Source organism: Lipotes vexillifer, unplaced genomic scaffold, assembly GCF_000442215.2.
Source record: "Lipotes vexillifer unplaced genomic scaffold, Lipotes_vexillifer_v1.1 scaffold619, whole genome shotgun sequence".
NCBI lineage: Eukaryota > Metazoa > Chordata > Mammalia > Artiodactyla > Lipotidae > Lipotes > Lipotes vexillifer.
This window is the reverse complement of record NW_006777082.1, coordinates 1,125,001-1,148,585: the sequence shown is the minus strand read 5'-3', so window position 1 is coordinate 1,148,585 and position 23,585 is coordinate 1,125,001. Positions and strand designations below refer to the sequence as shown.

The window sequence follows — 23,585 nt, the reverse complement described above, 5'->3', positions numbered from 1 at the left end:
GTCTCAAAGTTTCATACTTTCCTTCACATTTCTTCATTTCTTTCCAGTGCTTTCTTAAGTCAAAGTCATTCTTTTTATCCCAGAAAATAAAACTTCTTCTAAGTTGTTCAATAGAGTTCCTAAAATGACGGCACATGGATACTATAAGGTTACAAGAATAAATTAAACCCTTCTCCTTTAAATCCTATGTAAAATTTACATGAATAAATAAATTGATCTTATAAGCCATGTGTTGAAGGAACAGAATAAGCCATATGTGTCTGTAAATTGAAAGGTTTGATTTAATTGACATTCCACCCCCTTCTTCCATTCTGTGATTCGGTCACCCTCAGAACTGCTTGGTCACCTAGCCAAATCTTTCTTCCCTGATTTAGCCTAACTGTGATGATTGTGCAAGATTCCAACACAAAACACTTTGATCCATTACAGTGGACACAGATAAATCATAACATCATGAGACATGTGACCAAGGTGGATCCTTGACATACAACTTTGCTGTTTGTTTCTTATTCCCTACTGAGATGACTCAACATATATGGGTTCTCAGAGGATGAACCCACTTAGCTCTAATCCACCCAAGAGGAGACTCACCTCCGTATACTAATCCAAAGCAATTATTGTATATGATGCTAAAAGTCACATAACTGGGTTATTGGGAGTGGGGAGATAACAGTGTGTTAGGATGATCTGTAAATTCAGGAGGGGATCCATGGAGGACAACTATTCATGCCACAATTCCCAGAATTCAAGGTAAAGTCAGTTGAGATCAGTAGTTGACTTGATTATGAACCTAACTCACTTGGTATCTCCTCCTCATTGGCACCACTCATATCTGGCCCATTGACAGTAGCCGCTCAGTGTTTCTAGAGTAAAATTCCTAGAGCCACATACCATTTTGGATTGGGGTTAGAGGAGCACACACCTGAAAAAAGTGACAAGAAAGTTGAAAATAAAAGTAGGCCAAAATGACTATATTAGAAAATGCAAACAAAAGAAAACACAGGTGGTGATACATAATTCTTATCAAAAATGTAGACTTTTAGGGCTTCCCTGGTGGTGCAGTGGTTGAGAGTCCGCCTGCCGATGCAGGGGACACGGGTTCGTGCCCCGGTCCAGAATGATCCCACATGCCGCAGAGCGACTGCGCCCGTTGAGCCATGGCCGCTGAGCCTGCACGTCCGGAGCCTGTGCTCCGCAACGGGAGAGGCCACAACAGTGAGAGGCCCGCATACCGAAAAAAAAAAAAAATGTAGAATTTTAGGCCAGAACGTTAAATAGATACAAGCAGGATATTATGTAATAATCACAAATCTTTATGCACCTAGAAAATGTACTACAATATAAAAGGAATGAAAAGTTGCTAGCAATATAGGGAGAAATTTAAAGCACCACAGTCTTAATCAAAGATAATAAGTACACCATTTTTAAAAATATAAATCAATAGATTATGTAGAGAAGAAATGATATGGAGTATTTGTATAATACAACCAATGATTTTGGTTATCTGTACTAATCAAGATCTCTATTTATAATATTTTACTGCTAAAACAGTGAAGTAACACAATCTTCTCAAGCTCGTACAATAATTATATCAAAATTCGTCATATACTGGGCCATAATTTCAATCTTGATAAATTCTAAAAGTAGACAGCTTTCAAGATATAACCTCAAACTGCACAACAGAGGATCTAATAATAATGTTAAATTAAAATTTTGGAATTAAAAGAAAAATATTGCTCCATAATTTTTAGATTAAAGAAGAAACAAAAACTAAAATGGTAGACTTCTTAGATTAAGAAATGTATAGAATGCTGCCATATGAGCAACTCAAAAGATTGTCTTAAGTCCTTTTGCCATTACGTAAGTCATTAAAATAAGGAACTCCAGAAAACTGGAAAAAATGAACAAGAAGAGACACCCGAAAAACTAAAGGCTTTAAATGCAAAATAAATAAATAAATTAGAAAACAAAAATACATGGAAAAACAGATAACCAAAAATATAGACAAAACGAGGGCAAGAATGTATTCTAGAAAAGAAAAGAATAAGGAGGAGTGGGAAATGGATTCATGTTATCAGAGATAAGAAAAGGGAAATAAATAATCAGATCAAGAGGAGATGATAAGCTCTTAAGTTAAAATAAGAGATGCATCATAAATCATCTGCATTCAACTGTATATTTTTATTTTGTAACAAATTAAAATGTTCTATTTTATCCCACCATATAATTGTATATGTTTTTTAAAAATCTGGAAGTATATACACAAATTGTTAACAATGATTAACTCTAGGGGAATATAAGATTATAAAGGATTTTGTGTATTATTAATTTTTGTAAAGTACAAGTATTAAGTATAAGATATCCAAAAAGTATTCCAATTTCAAAGGAAAACAAAATATTTTAAAACTTCATTTTAATAATACCATATTTACCAGTTTCTAGTTATGAATGCAATGCATAATATTATCACTGATTTGCTCCTGTGAAAGTGCCAAATTTTTTTTAAAAGGTGAATTGTAACACAATTTTAACATCCATGCACCTTCTCTAAATTGGTCTGAGGTTATTTGTTGGAAGGAAATAGCATAGAAGAGATATGCTGTCCAATATGGAGAAGGGTGGGGAACTCAGCTTTATTTCAATAGAATATTCAAAGGAAAGAGAATAAATGACAAAGAGATATAGGAAAGCTATGAATTTAAACTATAGCCAGGGTCAAATTTGAGTGAAGGTGTATGTGAATTTTATGAAAGGAGTATAGAAAAAAAGTGGTGGATTAAAAAAAAGATGCTCTCTTCATTCACTTTCCATTCTCTCCCAGTTTTGTATTTATTTATTCATTCATTACATAATTATTACAAATTTAATATATTCCAAGCAGTGTGCTAAACTCCACGAATACACAGTTTAGAGTCAGTCTCTCGTTTTAAGTCACTCATGGTCTTGTAAGGAGTGGAATGAGCAAACTGCAAAGTCCCTACTCTATAGCACAGAGTGTCATAGAGTTGCACTTTTCAAATTTTCTTGCATTAAAATCACCTGGAGATCTTATTAAAATGCAGGTCTCCTGTGGTATCCAAGATTTGGGATTCCTACTCAACATCACCAGTCTTTGATTATAGTTTTAGGTACAAAGTTATTGAGCCTCTAACCTGTGCTCTGTCTCCAGTCCACTTGCCGAAGGTGCACAGTGCACACATGGCTTCTCATTTTCCATCCATTTTTTCCTATTTCATCTTCATCTTATCCACTCAGTCTTTACTTTCTCCTGAGCTCATCCACACCTCTGTTTTTAATTATGACTTAAATGAAAAAAGCCCACAACTATCTATAACCCTCTTCTGAGCTCCAGATTCTCCTACTCAGCTGTCTGTTTGACACTAACTTTTGTATCTGAAAAAGCATCTCAAACTCAACATGTCTAACTATGAAACCAGTGTACTTGTCCACCTCCAGCCAATCAGAAAATACTGACCAATTTGAGCATTTCATATCTCAGTCATTAAAGCATCCAGTCAGGCAAAGCCCCAAATCTTAAGACTCCCCACCTTATCCAATCCACACAAAGTCCACTGAACCTCCGAAATTTATTTTTAATTCATTCATTCTCTCCCCCTCTACTACCACCAGGCTGGTCTGAAATCCACTCATCTCTCATCTGGATAACAACAGCCGCACAAGCGATTATGAGTTTCCACTTCATCCCACCCAATCCATTCTCCATACTGCAGCAACACTCTAGCCAAAGGCTTGCCTTGTTTTTACAGTGAGGAAGCCTTGTTCTTCACTTATTTTTCAGAGGTTTTGTCTATGACCAACACTTTCCTCTGTTGCGTCTCCACAAACAGGTTGATCTTCTTTTGATCACCTTTGGTTACAATGCTCCCTCCGGACACGCCTGTGTACCTCCTCTCTCTTTTGCCTGGAATGTTCTCTCTTTTCCTAGTTAATTTCTATTGACACTTCCTATCTCAGCTTAATCATCAATTTCTCAGAGAAACCTTTGCTGACTTCCCTGTGCAGGTCAAATGCCTCGATTAGTCTCTCCTACTAGGTTTACCTCTTGTTTGGGGCACTTATCACAACTGAGTTTCCCCTCATGCTTTATATGATTATTTGATTGATCCCTGTAAACTCCATAAGGAAAGAAACAGTGCTTGATTTTATTTGTCATTTAATTTCAGGCACTAGTATGGCATTTGAACAAAGTGAATACTCAAGAAATACCCGGAATAAAATGTTAATTTAAAATGATCTGTGCCTAAATCTCTGTACTTACAATCGGGTAACTGTATAACCCAGAGGAGCTCTAAAGCTCCACGCCAGAGCCAGTCACTCCTATTATACAGCTTTCCACCGGGAAATTATTTTCAAATACAAAGAGTCCAGTACGCATTTGTTTGAATTAAATAAATAGGTGATGCAATGTACCCATCTTGTACAGAATTTAATCCACCTAGAATTTATTGAGCCCAATCTGGGCATGGCTGTATAATAAGCATAAGAATAAAATGTAACAATTTTGGTGTCTCATCAGATTGATTAAAATGAATGTGTGACTCTAGTTTAGTGGCTGAATTACTATCAGAATCCACACTCCATATGGCTCTTTCATTTGATTTATTCAAGCAATTTGTGGTATCTCATCTTGATACTATCAAACATATAGTATACGACATAACTGTAGTTTCTAGTATGAATTTTGTGACAGATTGATTAAAATCACTTGAATAGATCAGCTGGGAACATTTAGAACTTCAGCATTTTATTTAAACTTACTGATTTATATCTATAGAGCAGACATGGTGGCAAAAGAAACATGTAGAAAATGTGAGATTTATCAGGGTTTTCTCTAAACCAGGGTTATACCCTCCAAATAGATCAATTTAGTTAACATTTAGTTATTTATTTATCATATAGCAGATTCCAGATTAAGATGTTATGAAAATATTACATTGCATTCTCTTAGGATATTAAAAGTCTACTGGACAAGATAGACCAGTCAATGGATAATTAAAATCAAGGGGCTCAGGGCTATAGAAGGTGTTTGTACAGATGGTTGCACAAACACAAAGAAAGTGAAACATAAATAGTTAAGGAAGATGCTATTGGTATGGGGAGGAGGTTTAAATATACTGCCTTGAGAAAATGACTCCAAACATGACTATTTAAAGGCTAGAAGAAAATATCCCCTCGGCCCTGGTGTTTGGGAAGGCAATCTGGGCAGAGGAAACATTTTGAGATTCCATTTGTCTATATACTATTTTTTTTTTTTTTCCATATGTGGGCCTCTCACTGTCGTGGCCTTTCCCGTTGCCGGACGCGCAAGCTCAGCGGCCGTGGCTCACGGGCCCAGCCGCTCCGCGGCATGTGGGAACCTCCCGGACCGGGGCACGAACCCGTATCCCCTGCATCGGCAGGCGGACTCTCAACCACTGCGCCACCAGGGAGGCCCTATATACTATTGGTAATATTTGGAGGCTAAGGCTTTCAAATTTTACGACATTCTAAATATTTTTTTTAATTTTTAAATTTTTCTAACGTTTTATTTTATATTGGAGTACAGTTGCTTAACAATGTTGCGCTAGTTTCAGGTGTCCAGCAAAGTGATTCAGTTAGACATATACATGTATCTGTTCTTTTCAAATTCTTTTCCCAGTTAGGTTGTTATAGAATATTGAACAGAGTTCCCTGTGCTATACAGTAGGTCCTTGCTGGTTATCCATTTAAATATAGCAGTGTAAACTCTTTTAATGACCTGGATGACTTTTCACTTGGGCTTTGTTTCTCTCGAAAACAATATTTTCCTGTGCAGATAAAAGATGGAATTGTGAAGTACAGAATATTTCCTTTACCCATACAGCCTACTTTAGCATTAGGAGAAGATTTAAGTCATCCTGCTTCTAATACTACTATATTTTTTGGCAAGTGCGACTGGGCTAGAAAAGATGTAAAGCTATTGAGAAACTATGACCCAATTAACAGAGTACTCACATCTATTAAAATTAGATTTCTTGCCCCCTTTTAAATAAAAACCTTGGCTTGTATTTGCAGCTTAAAATCCAAATCCAATAAATTCCGCTCACATGTGGAATCTAAATAAATGATATAAATCTTATTTGCAAAACAGAAACAGACTCACAGACTTAGAAAATGAACTTATGGTTACCAGAGGGGAAAGGTGGGGGCGGGGAGGATAGTTAGGGAGTTTGAGACTGACATGTACACACTGCTATATTTAAAATGGATAACCAACAAGGAGGTACTGTATAGCACAGGGAACTCTGATCAATATCATGTTACAACCTAAATGGGAAAAGAATTTGAAGAAGATAGGTACATGTATATGTATAACTGAATCACTTTGCTGTACACCTGCAACTAACACAACATTGTTAATCAACTATACTCCAATATAAAATTAAAAGTTTAAAAAAATCCAGTATGTTTCTCCCACAATTTCCAACACACGTTTGTTATTGAGACACATTATTAAATTTGGATATCTGTGAGATATTAATTTTTAGGTCACTGAAGTAATTGTCTTGTGACACCCTATCCTATCTGTATCCCACAACTGCACACTCAAACATTTACTCTCATCATTTTTTAAAGCTTCATTGAGTTGTAATTGACATAAACAGCATGTAAAGTGTATAATTTGGTAAGTTTTGACATATGTGTACAACCATAACACTATCATCACAATATAGATCACGAACATATTCATCACCCAAAAGTATTTTCTCTTGCTAGTTTGTAATACCTCTCTCTTCTTGACAGTCCCCAACCCTTGCCTCCAGTCAACCTCCAATCTACTTTAAGACATCGTATATCAGCTTACTTATTGTTTTACTTTTTATGGTTTTATATAAATGGGATCATACAGAATGCACCTTTTCTTTATTTAATCTGGCTTCTTTCACTCAGCATAATTATTTTGAGATCCATCCATGCTGTAGCATCTATCAATTGTTTATTCTTTTTTCTTATTGCTGAGTAGTAGTCCATTGTACGATGTACCACAGAATTTTTATCCATTCACCTGTTGATGGACATCTGGGTTATTTCCAGTGGCTACTATAAATAAAGGTGATAGGGACACTCATGTATAAGTCTTTGTAGGAATATATGCATTTCAAATATATTGGTTAAATACTCAGGACTGAAATGTGAGGCGTATGCTTCAACTTTAAGAAACTGTCTGACTATATTCCAACATGGTTGTACACTTGTACATTTCCTGTTGTATGAGAGTTCTTGTCCTTACACGCTCTCTGCAACACTTGGTAAGATCAGTCATTTTAATTTTCGCCATTCTAACAGGTGGATTGTAGTATCTCACTGCAGTTTTAATTCACACTTCTCTAACAACTAACGATGTTGAGTATCTTTTAAAGAGCATGCTTCCCATCCTTGTACCTTCTTTGGTAAAATGACTGTTCAAATAATTTGCTCATTTAAACTGGATTGTTTGTTTTATTATTATTGAGTTCTAAGAATTCCTTATGTATTCTTTTTTTAATTTATTTATTTTTGGCTGCGTTGGGTCTTCATTGCCTAAGGCAAAAAGGCTTGTTTATCCCCCTATATTTTCTTTTTTCCTTTTTCTTTTTTTTTTGCGGTACGCGGGCCTCTCACCGTTGAGGCCCCTCCTGTTGTGAAGCACAGGCTCCGGACGCACAGGCTCAGCGGCCATGGCTCACGGGCCCAGCCGCTCCGCGGCATGTAGGATCTTCCCGGACCGGGGCACGAACCCGTGTCCCTTGCTTCGGCAGGCGGACTCTCAACCACTGCGCCACCAGGGAAGCCCACCCCTGCCCCCACATTTTCTTTTAGAAAGTTTTCTTTTAGATGTTTTATAATTTTGGACTTCACAGTTAAGCCTATGATAAATTCTGAGTTTTTTTTTATATTGTGCAAGGTACAGATTGAAATACATCTATTTGCATAAGAATATCTGACAGTTTTAGCACCACTCTTTGAAAAGACTCACCTCTTTATACAATTACTTGTGTTTCTATGTTGAAATGAGTTGCTCACATATGCATGTTCCTATTTCTGGACTCTATTCACTTCCATTGATAAATGGTCTACATTTGTGCCAACACTACACTGGCTTGATTATTGTAGTTTTATAAGTCTTGAAATCAGGTAGTGTTAGTCCTCCAATTTGGTTCTTCTTTTTCAATGTAATTTTTGCTATTTTAATTTCTTTCCATTTCCACTGAATTTTTGTTTGTCAATTTTCACTTTTCAAAAGCCTGTTTACATATTGATTGGCATTGCATTGAAGCTATAGATCAATTTGGGAAGAACTGTAATGCTAAAAATATTGTATCTTCCCACTTATGAAGACAGCATATATCTCCATTTATGTAGGTATTTTTCATTTCTCTTAGCATCATTTTACATTTTTCTGTGTTTTTCACATTTTCTGTAAAATTTATCCCAAAGAATTTCATATGTTTGATGCTTTTGTAAATGGTATTTTTTTATTTCCAATTTTTTGTTGCTAGTTTATAGACATACAATTAACTTTGTATATTGATCTTTTATCTTGCAACCTTACTATTATTAGTCTGGAAGTCCTTTTAAAGATTCCATTTGATTGTCCACTTGGATGGTCATGTCATCTTTCAATAAAGACAGTTTAATATCTTCTTTTCCAGAAGATGCCTTCTCAGTGTTTGCTGGTTTGTTTGTTTGCTTGGGGTGTGTGTGTGTGTGTGTGTGTCTGTGTGCACGTTATTTCACTGGCCAACACCTCTGATATAATATTGAATAGAAGAAGTTAGAGCAAACATACTTGTGTTTTATTACTCATTTTAGGGGGAAAGCATGAAGTCTTTCATCATTAAGCATGATGCTAGCTGAAGGTTTTTCATAAGTATTCTCTATCATTTTGAAAAAGTTCACTTCTATTCCTAGTTTGCTGAGCGTTTTTATCAGGAGTGAATGCTGGATTTTGTCAAGTGCTTTTTCTGAGATGATTTTACAGTGTCGCTTCTTTATTTTGTTAATATAGTAAATTACAATTGATTTACAAACATTAAACCAATCTCTTGCATTCCTGAGATAAATCCTATTTAATGATGAAACTTTAACATTAATAAATGTTGTTGGGTGCTATTTGCTGAAATTTTGGTTAGAGTTTCTGAATCTATCAAAAAGGTACCTTGGTCTGTAGTGTTGCTTTTTTTTTCCCCCCTAATACCTTTGTCTGTGTTTGCTTTCAGGTTACTCCACGCCTCATAGAATAAGTTGTAAATGGGACTTTGAGCTCCACCTCTCAATCCAGGGAGTCGACCATGTCTCTTGATTTTTACTGCCCATCTTTATGGCCTGGGAACTCTCTTAAGAAACATAGATAGATTAATGATAAGGCTTACTTCTTGGTTTCATATCTCTCAGGAACCATTGTCTATTGTACAGTGACTTAAAAACTGTTGTTTCACATGTTTGTCCATTATTCTTGTTTCAAGTGACAAAATAAAGCTGGTTCCTTTTACTCCATCTTGGCTATAAACTAAAACTGGAATCAACTGTCAGCTGAAGATGGAGTTAATATTGTCTATTTTATAGATGTATTTTATTTTTATAAGGGCACAAGAGTATAGTGTCTAACAGAGTTAAAATGATTGATGTATAGACCAGAAAATTTTTAACATGCACATGCTTTGGTCCCTCTGTCAAGGTCCTGGTTAAAACTGCATGCCTGAAATAAGAATCTAAAACTTTAGTATAGATTCTGTATTTCTCATTTTTGCACCTCTCTTATGATGTTATACAGCACCTTGCATTTAGCACTAAAGAGTGAATGTTCCCAGGCACACTTACAGCAGCTATTTTGTGTATATAATGCCTTCTTGATCTGTGGCTTTGTATGACCGTGTATCTGAGCTTCCCTACCACCCTTTCTTGATACCTCTTTTCATATATGTAATTTTTTTGGAATCATTTCATCAAAATGATTCGACTAAAAGTCAGTTTCAAAACACCCAAAGCATTTAAAAGCTTTACTTTCTTCATAGGTCTTCTTTAACTGCCAGTGTAAAATTTATTTTCATTTATATGGACTATCGGTGTCATAGCTTCCAAAATATTCACAAGAGTATTTGATTTGTTATCCACATAATAAGTAATTTTGTATGACAAACCTTATTTAATTTTTATATTGATTTAATTGCCTAAAACCAATGCTGTCCAATAGAAATAAACTGCAAGCCACATTTGTAATTTAAAATTTTCTGGTAGAAAAATTTTAAATGCAAAGAGAAAGAGGTGGAATTAATTTTAATATCATATTTTACTTGGCTCAAAATATCCAAAACATCATCATTTCAATATTAGTCAATAAGAAAAATGATAATGATATATTTTATATTCTTGGTTTATACTAAGACTTCAAAATCCAGTGCATATTTTACGTTTGTAGCACATCTCAATCAGACTAGCCACTTTTCAAGTGCTCAATAGCCACATATAGTTAGTGCCTACCACACTGGATAAGTTAGACATAAATAATATATTTGAGGTCATTTTCAGCAACTGCAGTAAGTCAGTGTTAGGATTTGATTTGTATGGCATGCTACTAAGTCATATTTTGCTCACATTCCTACTATAGTACATGCGTAAAATTACCAACACTATCTTTGGCTATTCTGAAGACTTCTAGCCATTGGGCTGTGATTGATCCTGGCTTTATCACCTGTCAATTCTGCGACTTACTTAGGATGGTTAATATCCTAGTGACTCAATATTCTACTCACTAAATAAGCATGACTTTGGTTGCTGCAAATTCATAACTTGCTACGAAAATCAAATAAGAAAGTGGATATGAATATACAAAGAGTTTAAAAATATGGCATCATCTAAACCTAAATCAGGGCATTTCTTCTGACCAAAACAGTTTTAACCTTTGCCTTGGCTTGACAGAACTTTAAACAGGCTTCTTCTTGACTCTACGCCCCCCACCTGCCTTTTCTTAGAGCATTTACTCTAGAAAACTTACAATTGTCCATTCTTTTTATTCTTTTTTTATTAAGCAGTGATAGTAAAAGTTATGTTTTACTCAAGACTCAAGGTAATGGAGAGATAGTAGAAACTTAATTTTATAATCTAATCTTTAAAAATTTTTTAAAAACTTAAATTTTTTTTTTTTTTTTTTTGCAGTACGCGGGCCTCTCACTGTTGTGGCCTCTCCCGTTGGGATCCTCCCGGACCGGGGCACGAACCCGTGTCCCCTGCATCGGCAGACGGACTCTCAACCACCGCGCCACCAGGGAAGCCCCTAAAATTTTTTAATTTAATATTTTAAATTTTAAATATATTGTTATTTTAAAATTATTATTATTATTACCATTTATCCATTCTCTCTTTGCCCCTGTGAGCTATAAAGCTTTTTCAAAACCTCTTAACAGTTATATAATATCTTTCTCAAGGACCTGGACACCATCTCGTTGAGATATAACCCTCGCAGAGAGTTAGTGCTCCTATTTCCCAGTCTCTGGGGGAAGGTAAGAACCTAACCATGGAGGTGTAGAACTACTAGAGAATGCTTACTTTTCCTCTGCATAAAGCCAATTAGCAAACAAAGATGGTCTGCGTTCTTTTCAGCTCAGCACGCGCCCGCACACACACCATTCACTCCCACTCCACTCCCACCTTCTGTTTCAGCAGAATTGAGCTTAAGCACTGTTCTGGTCTCTCTCCTCTACTGCAATTGCTTTGAATAAAGTCTCTTGCTTGTTTCACTTTGTCGATGCAGTATTTGCTTTGGTACCACCTTAATGAATGTGCTTTCTTCTCTGATATAAAGGAATCTAGACTTGGACTTTTAAGCTTTGGCATCCAATGCAGCTCACTTTCTCGGAAGTCATCATCAATCACATAATCAAAAAAGTTCAATGGTTTAGAAGATAGATGGAATTAACCTGGATTCTTCTACCAGATCTTCTTATGACCTTGAAAAAGTTGCTCATACTTTGGAAAAGGATTTCCTCCTCTGCAACGTGAGAGGATTGGGTAAGGAGACCTGCAAATTTGCCTTTGAATTCTGAACCTCTTTGATTCTATGCTTGCTGGAGTCCTGCTGATTATTTAGGCTAACCCAGTGTATCCATGTTTTTCATCAGTTAATTTACATCAACTTTATGTACATGACATGAGACTACGCTTTTTTAAGTCTAATGAACATTTTCACATTTATAACAGGAAGTGAATCAAACACGTATACTCCCTGAGGGTGAAAACGAGGTACAATTTTCCTCTACCTATAAAGCAGTTGCTATCACTGTTTGCTGACTTGCAGATCATTACTGAATGCTTCAGCACATCTTTTTACTTGTTGACATTGTGCAAAGTCAGCTCTTGAACTATCCATAATTGTTGGACTCATGATTTGCTTTTCTTTTTATTTCAATGTAGAAAAAGATGTGATTAATGGTGTAAGTTGCACAATACATTTTTATGGTACTTTAAGAAAGTGTGTGTGTAATTTCTCACCTTAAACAGAAATACAGAAATGCTGCTGTATATGGTATCTGCTGTAATATTAAAACATATCTGGGAAATTACAATTAGCATGTGATGCCTTTGGTACCACAGTTTTCATCAAAGCATACCTGGAAGTAGGGGACAGTTAATCTTGGGAGCATTTATTAGGTGCTGGGTCAGTGAGTCCCATATTCCTGTCTACTTTAGAATTACTTATAGATCTTTTAAAACCTCCAAAGCCCAGGCCACACCCCAGACCAATTAAATCACAGTCTCTGGAGGTGAAAAGCAGCCTCAGTATTTTTCAAAGTGCCCCGGATTTTCCAAAGTGCAATCACGGGAACCACTGTGCTGGGCTCTGTACTCAGTACTTTACATGCATGATTCCATGGTGATTCGCACAACCACCCTATGGGGTATACCTCTTGTTATGAACTATGGTCCATAATACTAGAATTAACAAAGTACTTGGAAACAAAGTTACTTTTGGCAAATTCACTTGGGTGAAAAAATAAGGTAAGTGAGGAAGGAACTGAATGACATGACTTCAGCAATCATGGTCCAGTGACTGGACATTTGAAATTCCCAGCCTTCAGAAGTGGAAAAAGATTTCAGACTATTTCCCTTTTATGTCTCCAAGATCTAGGTCATGGCAATGTCCAAAAAGAGACAGTACCAAAGGATTCCAGCCTCATTTAAAGGGGAATTGTGTAACAATGATCAGTCAAACCTGGAGGAAAAACAGGGTCTGGTTCTTATCGAAAGCTTAGATGCATAAAATAATATAGATAAACAATGATCGGATGCATATGTAAGCTCCCATGCTAGGGAGTCTAGATTTTTCTCTCAATGAGGAGAGCTGACCCTCTTCGACCTTTTTTTTTTTTTTTTTTTACCCTGTAGGATTGTCTTCAGTGGATTATATTTTAACGTGGGATTTTCAGCTTGTATTGAGAGGTGCTGAAAGAAATATTCGTACTTCCTTGGTTGTCTAATATAGAACTCAGTAGATGTTTCAGGGATAATCCATGGGAGCTATTTCTCCCCAGTTTCTGGGGTCAGGAAATGCTGTGCTTTCCCATAGGAGATGGTGTTTTCATCTTATTGACAATATAATTTTTGTAATTCCACTTTTTCCCTATGTGTTTTGACCAGGAACTTCAGACCCAAATGTGTTCCCCTGTTTTATAATAAAAAAAACTAGACGTACAAAATTTTACATACTAATATTCCCTCTGAAATAATATCACTGCCTTTAATCACCTTTACTATCCCTGGTTTCATATTTTAACTTATTGTGTGTGTTTCATAATCTCCCTTGTATCTCATAAACATAGTTACAGATATTTATTCATCTAACCCCTGCAACATGGCTACCTCTAGCTGTGAAATTTCTGACACCAATACATGAGGTCAAAAACACATTTTCACTTACAGCAGAGTTACTCTCAAGTTAGTAGGAAAATTCTTGCAGCATCAATGGAGAAGAATAGATATATAGTGCAAAAATATGACAAAGATGAAAACTTATACTATCACATACCCGTGTTAATCTTGAGATAAATGTTAATCCTACTCTAAAACTCATGAATTATAGAACTTGCGGTGCTTCTTCCATTTGTATGAATCTCTGAGTGCTAAGAATCAAAAAGGTGTAGATAGGCCAAGTTTAGCACCGGACCTACCATAGGTAGTGCTGTAAGTTCTGGAACTAATTGGCTTGGAAACTTGGGTGAAGTATATTGTGACATTTAAAATTAGACTTACCTAAAAGTATTTGTAGTTGTCACTTCTCTGTGAAGGATGCACATCAAAGAGTTAGGGCATATAGAGAATACAGGAGTCTACATTTGCCCTCCAGGAAATTTAGTGCTTTCTGTTGTTGTAACGCCTTTTCACCGATATCATTCATTCATCTAAAAACAGTTTCCCAAACAAACCCGGATGCAGAAACATATGTAAGAGTGTTTTGCTCGAATGAACTCGTTGAAGGCAGCTGTTATGTCTTCCTTACAGTTGAGCTCCCATCCTCCAGCACCCAGATCTCTTTAAGAATGAGGACCCCCCTGCCTTTGTGACTGCCCTATCACTAGCACACAGAGCAGCACAAGGTAGAAAGGAGGTACTAAACAAACATTTGCTGAATGACTGATCAGGGAATCCTTGCACACAGCACTGAACAGCTCTTTAATATTTACTTAATATGCTGGTGAACTTTATCACCAGTTCTAAGCAATAGTGCTTTATCATTTTCCATAGCTACAACATCATCCTTTTTCATCCATATCATCATAATACTATTTCCTTACATTGTAACACTGAGAACTTATTATGTGCCAGGCACACTATAAGGTAATTTGTCAGCTCGTTTCAACCTAATGATGTTATCATTAACTTTTAAAATACAGGAAAATAAAAACTTAGAGATATGGAAAAAACCTGCCTGAAGTATATAAACAACACACCAAGGTCAGCCCTAAGGCTTAGAGCTTTCCCCTCACACCTGGAAAACAAAAACCTTTCTAATGATTGTGTTCCATTTTTCTAGGAATATTAAGCAAATTATATATCATTTATCAGCTTTAAAAATCAGGAAAAACTATATGCATGTATTATGTATATGTGTGTGTAATAATTATTTTTTTCAAAATTATAAATTTTCTTACTTATCTTTTCTTACAACTTGGGGGTTATTTTATGCTACTAGCTTTCCTCCTAAGTGTTTTTTTTTTTTTTTTTTGTATTCTAGAACCTTTTATTTTTAGATCATTATAGATTCACACGTAGTAGTAAGAAATAAAAGAGATCTGATGTACCCTCTACCCAGTTGGTAAAATCAAATGGTAACATCTTACAAAATTATAGTGCCGTGTCACAACCAGGATATCAACATGGGTACAATCCAATGCTCTTATTCAGATTTCCCCAATTTTAATTGTACTCATTGGTGTGTGTGTATTTAGTTTATATAATTTGATCACCTTTATTGGTTCATGTATCCACCACCTCAGTCAAGATACAAAACTATTCTTCTGCCACAAGAATCCCTCAAATTGCTCTTTTATAACCATACCCACCTCCAAATGTCCCCACCCATACCTATTTAAAATTTCTCAGGGGACTTAAAGTTGTCTTTTTTCTTTTTTTTTTTAGGGTACATGTATATTCATTGTGGCATTACTTTTTTAAAAAATTCAAACAAAGTCACAAAAATTATAATCATCCTCATCAGTTCACTCAGTCCCATGTAATTTTTTTTTTCATCTTGATCTTTTGTTGGCACTTTTATGAGTTCATCAGTTTTCCATTAGAGTTCTGAAAATGCTTATTCATTCAGTTCAGCAGTACAGTCAGTTACCAGAAACCTGTACTTGTCAGAGTCTTTTCCATGAATTCCTTGAAGATGAAACCCTTTTATAGGAACATTTTTGCAAAAGCATCAGAGTACACCCAGACTGTCTGTAAATGACAAAAGACTTAAAAATGACCATGGTTAAAGATTTGATGAAAGTTCATAATAATGCAATTGACAAGGAAATTTAGTTATTTCTGAGATATACATTTTAAAGTAATAACTAGAATTATGACTTATAACATTGTACCAGAACATATAAGATTTTTAGGAATTTCATGTAATGTCTGAAACATTTATATTAACGTATTTCCATACAAACAACCCAAAGAAAGTTTAGTATTAGGGTTTTTTTTTTGAATTTTTGAATTTTATTTTATTTATTTTTCTATACAGCAGGTTCTTATTAGTCATCAATTTTATACACATCAGTGTATACGTGTCAATCCCAATAGCCCAATTCATAATATACTATTTCTAGCCCTAAGGCTTCCTTTTCTCAGCTATTGTTAAATGAGTTCTACCAGCTTCTCATATGCCATCTCAACTCTTCTCTATTTCTTTAAAATTTTGCTTTCATTCCTAAAAGTTATTTTACATAATTTATATCTGCTTGCCTTTGATGTCATTTACTCTAAACTTCTGTCAGAGTGGTATTTGCTTAATTTTATATACCAGCTTTTATCACTATTTAGTTTTTGTTGTGTTTTTCTACCTGAACCTCAACTTCTAGCAGACCAGAAACATGCCTTCAGATGTCTTTCCTCTCCTTTCTCTGCCATTAAACACTTTTCTTTAATAAAGTAAGGTTTTATGAAGCATCTACTATTTTCTTAACACAAAGAGAGAGACCAATAAATCGATTACCCATTTCCTGCTATCAGAGGGTTTACTATTTTCTTATAGAGACAAGACATAAGTACCAAACAATATCGAAAATGATGAAAATACTAAAAAGGAACTAACTTGAAAATAATCAAGGGTTTTGACCTGGGTGACCTCAAAAATGAATTTTAATGAGGGTTTATTCTTGTCATAACAACAGTAAGTGTGTGTGACCATAACACACACACACGTACATACATGCACACATTTAATTCCAATAGATAAATATTTTGGAACTGCTAACTTTCATTTTTGAAGTATTGATATTCAATTATCTGCATCTATAATTCAGAACCCAGGATCCAGAAAATTTGTAACCATTAAAAATTAAATCTACAAATATGGGAAAGGAACATGCAAAATGCTTACACAATCCCTTCGGAATTTCAAATGGATGTGCCTTTTTTACATCCTTTCTGCTACAGTTGTTCAGTGTTGCTTTTCAACGTTAACCGCTACCTCATTATCTCCCCTGAGAAAACTTCACTTAAAGAAGTAAATGAGGCAAAGACTGCATTTTAGAAGATGTTTGCTAACTGCACTTGAATCAAAGGCACCATTATTAATACCAGTCCCTACAATTCAAAGCCATGCCTTTTAAATCAACTAACATTCAGCACTGAGGAAGTTCTTCTTTTACTTTTTCCTAAATGTGCTAGACTGATTATTAGGATATGAATAGATAGTGTTAGCTTTGGGTAGGTGCTAACAGATCATCCTAAAAATGAAAAGAAATTATTAAAAAGACAGTTTTGCCTTTTCCTAGTTTCCGCTAATCTTTTGCTTTATATTTTTTTCTCACTGTGTGTTTAACACTAGTAACAACATATTTGTACAACGTTTTAAAATTGTAACAATCATCTTTGGAATAATTATCTCAAATACTCCTCATAACAAACTTAGGAAATATGTAACAAATAGCGAAATGATGGAAATCAGGTAAATGCACAGAGGCCACGGCTTGGGGTCTCTGGCAGCTCAGCATGGCTCTGTGACAACATCCTTATCTGTGGACTCTGATGCATGTATTACAGGACACTGTCTCACTGGCTGCAAAGGAAATTTCTTGGTGTGGTTGTGCTCTTTCCACCACACTAAGGAAAGTCAGTGTGCCAATTTGATCATGCAGATGTGGAGAATAACCTAGAGGAAAGCAGAGTTAAAAGTAAAAAGGAGACTACTTCTCACTGATCAAAGAGCCTGGGAATGGGAAGCCCAGAGTATTGACATAAAACCAGAAATGTTCTCCTACCATTTTTACGCCACGATATTTTGAGGGTTTAATTTTTATGATAAGATCTTTATGCTTTCTTTAATTAGTATAGAAATATCAATCTGTCAATCTATCATCATCCATGCATGCATGCTCTATACATTCTCATCCTTAGTCCATTTTCCTTCAATATTCCTCACCCATTCCACCCCATACCTCATTCCTTGACATCAGGATGGCTACAACAGCATTCCCTTTGCTCATAAACTCTCCTTGACACAATCCACTGAACGTAAGACTGCCATACCAAATCTTACTTAAATATGGCTTGTGTAAGATTGTTTCCCTTGGGCTTCCTTGGCAGCGCAGTGGTTGAGAATCTGCCTGCCAATGCAGGGGACACGGGTTCAAGCCCTGGTCCGGGAAGACCCCACATGCCGCGGAGCAACTAAACACGTGTACCACAACTACTGAGGCTGCGCTTTAGAGCCTGTGAGCCACAACTACTGAGCCCGCATGCCACAACTACTGAAGCCTGCATGCCTAGAGCCCGTGCTCCCCAACAAGAGAAGCCACCGCAGTGAGAAGCCCGTGCACCGCAATGAATAGTAGCCCCCACTCGCCGCAACTAGAGAAAGCCCGCGCGCAGCAATGAAGACCCAATGCAACCAAAATTAAATAAATAAATAAAGCTATTTATTTAAAAAAAAAAAAAAATTGTTCCCCTTGCTCAGAATCACTATCGACTTCTATGTGCTTTGGAATAGAGCACATTCTCTTAGCCTTTCACTGAAAGCCCTTCTAATCTGATCTCCTCATATCTCCTTTACTGAAATTACACCTTAGCCACTCAGTTCAAACCCCAAATCTTCTATCAAATTTTGCCCAATTAAATTAGCCCCCAATTAATTGGCTTCTTAATCTTGCATACTTCTCATTATCGTCAGAATATATTTTTATAACTTTATTTTTATCTGTCCATCTGTATTAAGATGCTGCCAAAAGGAAAGGAGCAAAATTTAGATTTCTTTTAGGCCCTCCTCCTTGACCCACTGAGGAAAAAAAGTCATGTGGTAAAAGTTTGGAGGCTACTGAAATAAACGGAGTGAATTCTGTAGGCTTCCTATGTGAAAAAGCAAGAAGAGTGGGTACATATATTCATAAGAATAATCTTCAGCATTAAATTATCATAACTCTTCAAGCAATGCATTACAAACTAGATTGGAATAATATCCTTTTATACTTTACTGTATCCCAACTCAAATCCTGGTGAGTTTTTTTTCATATGATCCAAAACCTTGGCGGTTCCAGTTTACTACAGGAGATACACATGATTCTACGAATGGCATATGCGTAAGTACACATAAGAGAAGCAAGCATGACAACTAATAAGCAGGGCTTAGAAGCCCTAGTGAATAAGACCTATCACTTTTTTTTTTTTTTTTTTTTTGCGGTACGCGGGCCTCTCACTGTTGCGGCCTCTCCCGTTGTGGAGCACAGGCTCCGGACGCGCAGGCTCAGCGGCCATGGCTCACGGGCCCAGCCGCTCCGCGGCATGTGGGATCTTCCCGGACCAGGGCACGAACCCGTGTCCCCTGCATCGGCAGGCAGACTCTCAACCACTGCGCCACCAGGGAAGCCCCCTATCACTTATTTTAATCATAAAACATTTGCCACTTGGAAATGTAATAACCACATCAAGTGTATTCTCTAGTCAAGAAAATAGCATTTCAAAAGGGAGTGCCATCATATGAAAATGAAATGAATCATATTTGGCTGGACACTAGAGCTGGTGATTTACTGTCTCAAGTGATAGAAGGCAAAAAGTGCCGTTATTTGATACAGTGCCAAATGCCTGGACTTTGAAGATAGGTTAAGCTGGGTTTAAATACCTGCTTCACAATTTACTAGTTGTGTGATTTTAAGCAAATTATTTAAGTTCACTGAGCCTCAGTCTCATAGACAAATAAGATAGTAGCACCTTTCTCAGAAGATTATAATTGAGTATAATGTAATATTATTGTTAAAAATTTGGGGGCACAACAGGTACACATTAATTGCTAGTTTCTCATCCCTTCTTGGGATACTTAGATAATAAAATTATCCAAATGGGCTTTTAAATCAATTCTACCACCTTTCATGTATACAGAGTTTCACTCATTTACAAGCTGTGTGTTTGGCAAGTTATTCGCTCACTTCTAACTCCACTTGCCTCCTCTGTTCAATATGGACAATCTTTCCTACCTTATCTGGCTGCTATGGCTGCTGGACGCATAAACTAAGTTGACATGTGCAGTGTTAAGTACCATGATTGTTAAATTGTAAGTGCTCAAGTTAACAGTTTGCCATAGAGAAGCTAAATTCCAGAATTTTTTACCTTAATTTTTCAAATGTAAGATATAAATTTTGGGAGGGGATGACACTAATGAAAACAACATAAAAATTAACTTCTTTCATGCATATCCTACCACTGAAAGCAACCACCGCTACTCATCCTGTAAACATTTATTAAGTATCCACTATGCGTCATTTTGCTCTATGTCATATATCCAGATAAAGAGCACAGCTTCTGGAGTCAGATGGCAGAGTGTGTATCCCAGTGCAGCCACCTCCTACTTGTTCGTACCTGAATGATTCCTTTAATCCTGTGCCTTTATTTACTGGTCTGTAAGACTTCATGATAGACACTTAGCTCACAGGGTTGTTGTAAGGATTAAATGAGTTAATATATGTTGATAACAAATTTAGAACATAGTAAGAGTTATGTAAGTACCAGGGCTTATTTCATTGCATTAGGAGCTTTCACAAAATATTCAATTCCACAGTACTCCTTGGAGGTGGGCACACATATTACCATTTTTATAGAAGAGGACGTTGAGGCTTGGAGGGCTCAATGGCTTTCCTAACTAGACAAGTAGCATATGAGGGCATCAGACTCTGGTTTTTTCATCGTCTAAATTCATCTATATTTCAGTACACCATAATAAATCCCGAAGTATACTCTATATCTATTATCCCTTTATATTCTCTGTTTCTTTATTCTTTTTTATTGGTGTACAGTTGATTTAAAATACTGTGTTTGTTTCAGGTGTGCAGCAAAGTGATTTAGTTATACATATATACTTATCCATTCTTTTTCAGATTCTTTTCCCATTTAGGTTATTACAGAATACTGAGCAGAGTTCTCTGTGCGATACAGTAGGTCCTTGTTGATTATCTATTTTATATATAGTAGTGTGTATATGTTAATCCCAAACTCCTAATTTATCCCTCCCCTCTCCCCTTTCCCCTCTGGTAACCATAAATTTGTTTTCTATGTCTGTGAGCCTGTTTCTGTTTTGTAAATAGGTTGATTTGTATTTTTTATTTTAGGATATCATAATAAATCCTGAAGTATACTCCATATCTATTTTACCTTTATATTCATCTGTTTATTTATATATTCAACTTTATAAAATTATATTTTATTATACAGGTACCACAAACTCTTTATTATCTCAGGTTCTCAGAACTATACCATACCAGTACCAAACATTATAAAGATACCAGAGTGGAGTGATATAGGAACATTTAGCCTAATGTCAATGCTATTCTCATAAAAAATTATCTTCAAGAACCTCTTTTTTCTATTATGGAAAATTGCATCATATACATAAATATAGAGAAGCATATAATGGACCCCCCGCATGTATAATTATCAGCTCATGAACTCATGGCCAATTTTGTTTCATCCATACGCCCAATCCTCTTAAATTATTCTGAAGCAATTTCCAGAGAGCATAGCATTTAGTCTGTAACTATTTCAGTATGAAATAGTGGCACTTTGACAAAACACAACTGCAATTCCATTATCATCCATAAAACAGTTAAAATTGCATTGTATAAGCAAATTACAAGTCAGAATCCACATTTCCCTGTCTTAAGATTTTTTAAAAAATACTTGTTTTAAGCCAAACACAACTGAAGTCCACATTTAGAGATTCTTTTTTGTATATCTTAATTCTCCTTTAATCAATAGATTTTTTTTCCCCACCATCTCTCTTTATCTGGCAATTTTTTGGAAGAAAACAGGTTTTGGCATGCTCTTGTGTCCTGTTCTATGCGTGAGAAGGCATATTGTCAGGCCCCTCTAGGAAGGGAGAAAGGAGAGCATTGTTCCTTTCACTACACCCAAATAACACACATGAAGTCATCTTATCTCAGGCCATTTTCTGCCATAGGACAGAGCAAACGGGGCTAAAAATTTATGAGAAAACTAGGGGCTAAAATGTCCAGAGATTTAGAGCCTGACCTCAATGCCTTGAATTACAATTCAAAGTAAACAGAAAGCAGTTTGAAATGCAGGATGTGTGCTTAATGTATTCTATTCAGTTCACTGCCAGAAATGAATTGTTGCATTGTGTACAAGTCAAATCATCCAGGAATGATTCAAGGATGAGCTCAAGGAGAGGGGTTCCCAGTTGTCCATTTAGGGCATGAAAAAACAACATAGGCAATATCTGAAAGGACAGGTAGCTGAAAAACATCCCACGAAACACCAGTGAAAGCTTACACTTACTCACTGAATATTTAGAATTATTTTAAGACCAGAAGTTTATGAGACAATAAAGCTTCAAATCCAATAGGAAATTCCTAGTTTCCAAAGGAAATAACTGTAGAAGAAAATAAGTGAAAACTTTCAGATGTTTTGATCTTTGGTGGGCGACCTAATTACTATTAAATTCTGAAATAAGCAGATGTGGGGTTATTGAATTAGAAACCACTTGTGTTAAATATAAACAATATTTATAATTATAGAACATTTATTAATATTCTATATTGTAAATTGTGGTAAATCAGTAAGTATTAGTGACATAGTAAATTGACAAATAAAAGTATTATTCATGTTATTATGGTAAATTGCAAAAAATATATTTTATTGTCATATACCCCAGATATCTATAAAAACAAAATTGTTAAATGGGAGGCTATCAGTGAAAACATCCAGTACTGTCAACATTAACTATGGTAGAGTAAATTACTTGGAGACTTTTAGTTATTACTTCCAAATTCTTAGCAGTAACTGAACAAATCTGAAGTGATTTGCTCTTGATGAATTATTTGATCTTAGGTAAATTATATTTTCCTTCTGAATATGTAAAATTTGGAAGTGTTTTGCTGATTTGTTTTATATACTTGCCAATTATACATTTAGGCTAAGTGTGATATCATCCAATGTTTTTAAATTTTACACAACTTTTTTATTTTAGAGAGACTGTCAGCTTGAAATCTAGCTGGAGAAAGTATTTTAAATGCAAAATACTCTGTCCGACCTGATTCTTCTCCATGTAAGACTAAGCTGTAGAAGCCCAAGGCAAACTTTCACGACCTGTCAATTTGATAATAAAAGTTTAAGTAGTCTACCGGAGTTTTTCATAAATTGCCACATTATTTTTATATGCAGGATCATGGATTAAAATTCTGTTATCACTGTCCAGTAAAAGGTGAAGTGTAAAAGGTTTTTAAAAATATAATTGTGGAAAATATTAAAACAGGAGACTATAAATGGTCAATTTATAAACTTAAATTGATGATTCATGATGAAATACTTTTCCTAAAATGAGTTTAAGTAATTTTTTTTTTTTTTTTTTTTTTTTT

General features: G+C 35.6%; 1 protein-coding gene across 1 annotated transcript in view; it reads right to left on the bottom strand.

Annotated features, from left to right (window-relative positions):
* Window positions 1-23,585, bottom strand: part of SGCZ (sarcoglycan zeta) — a 921,190-nt gene that overhangs the window by 671,986 nt on the left and 225,619 nt on the right. The window lies entirely within an intron of this gene.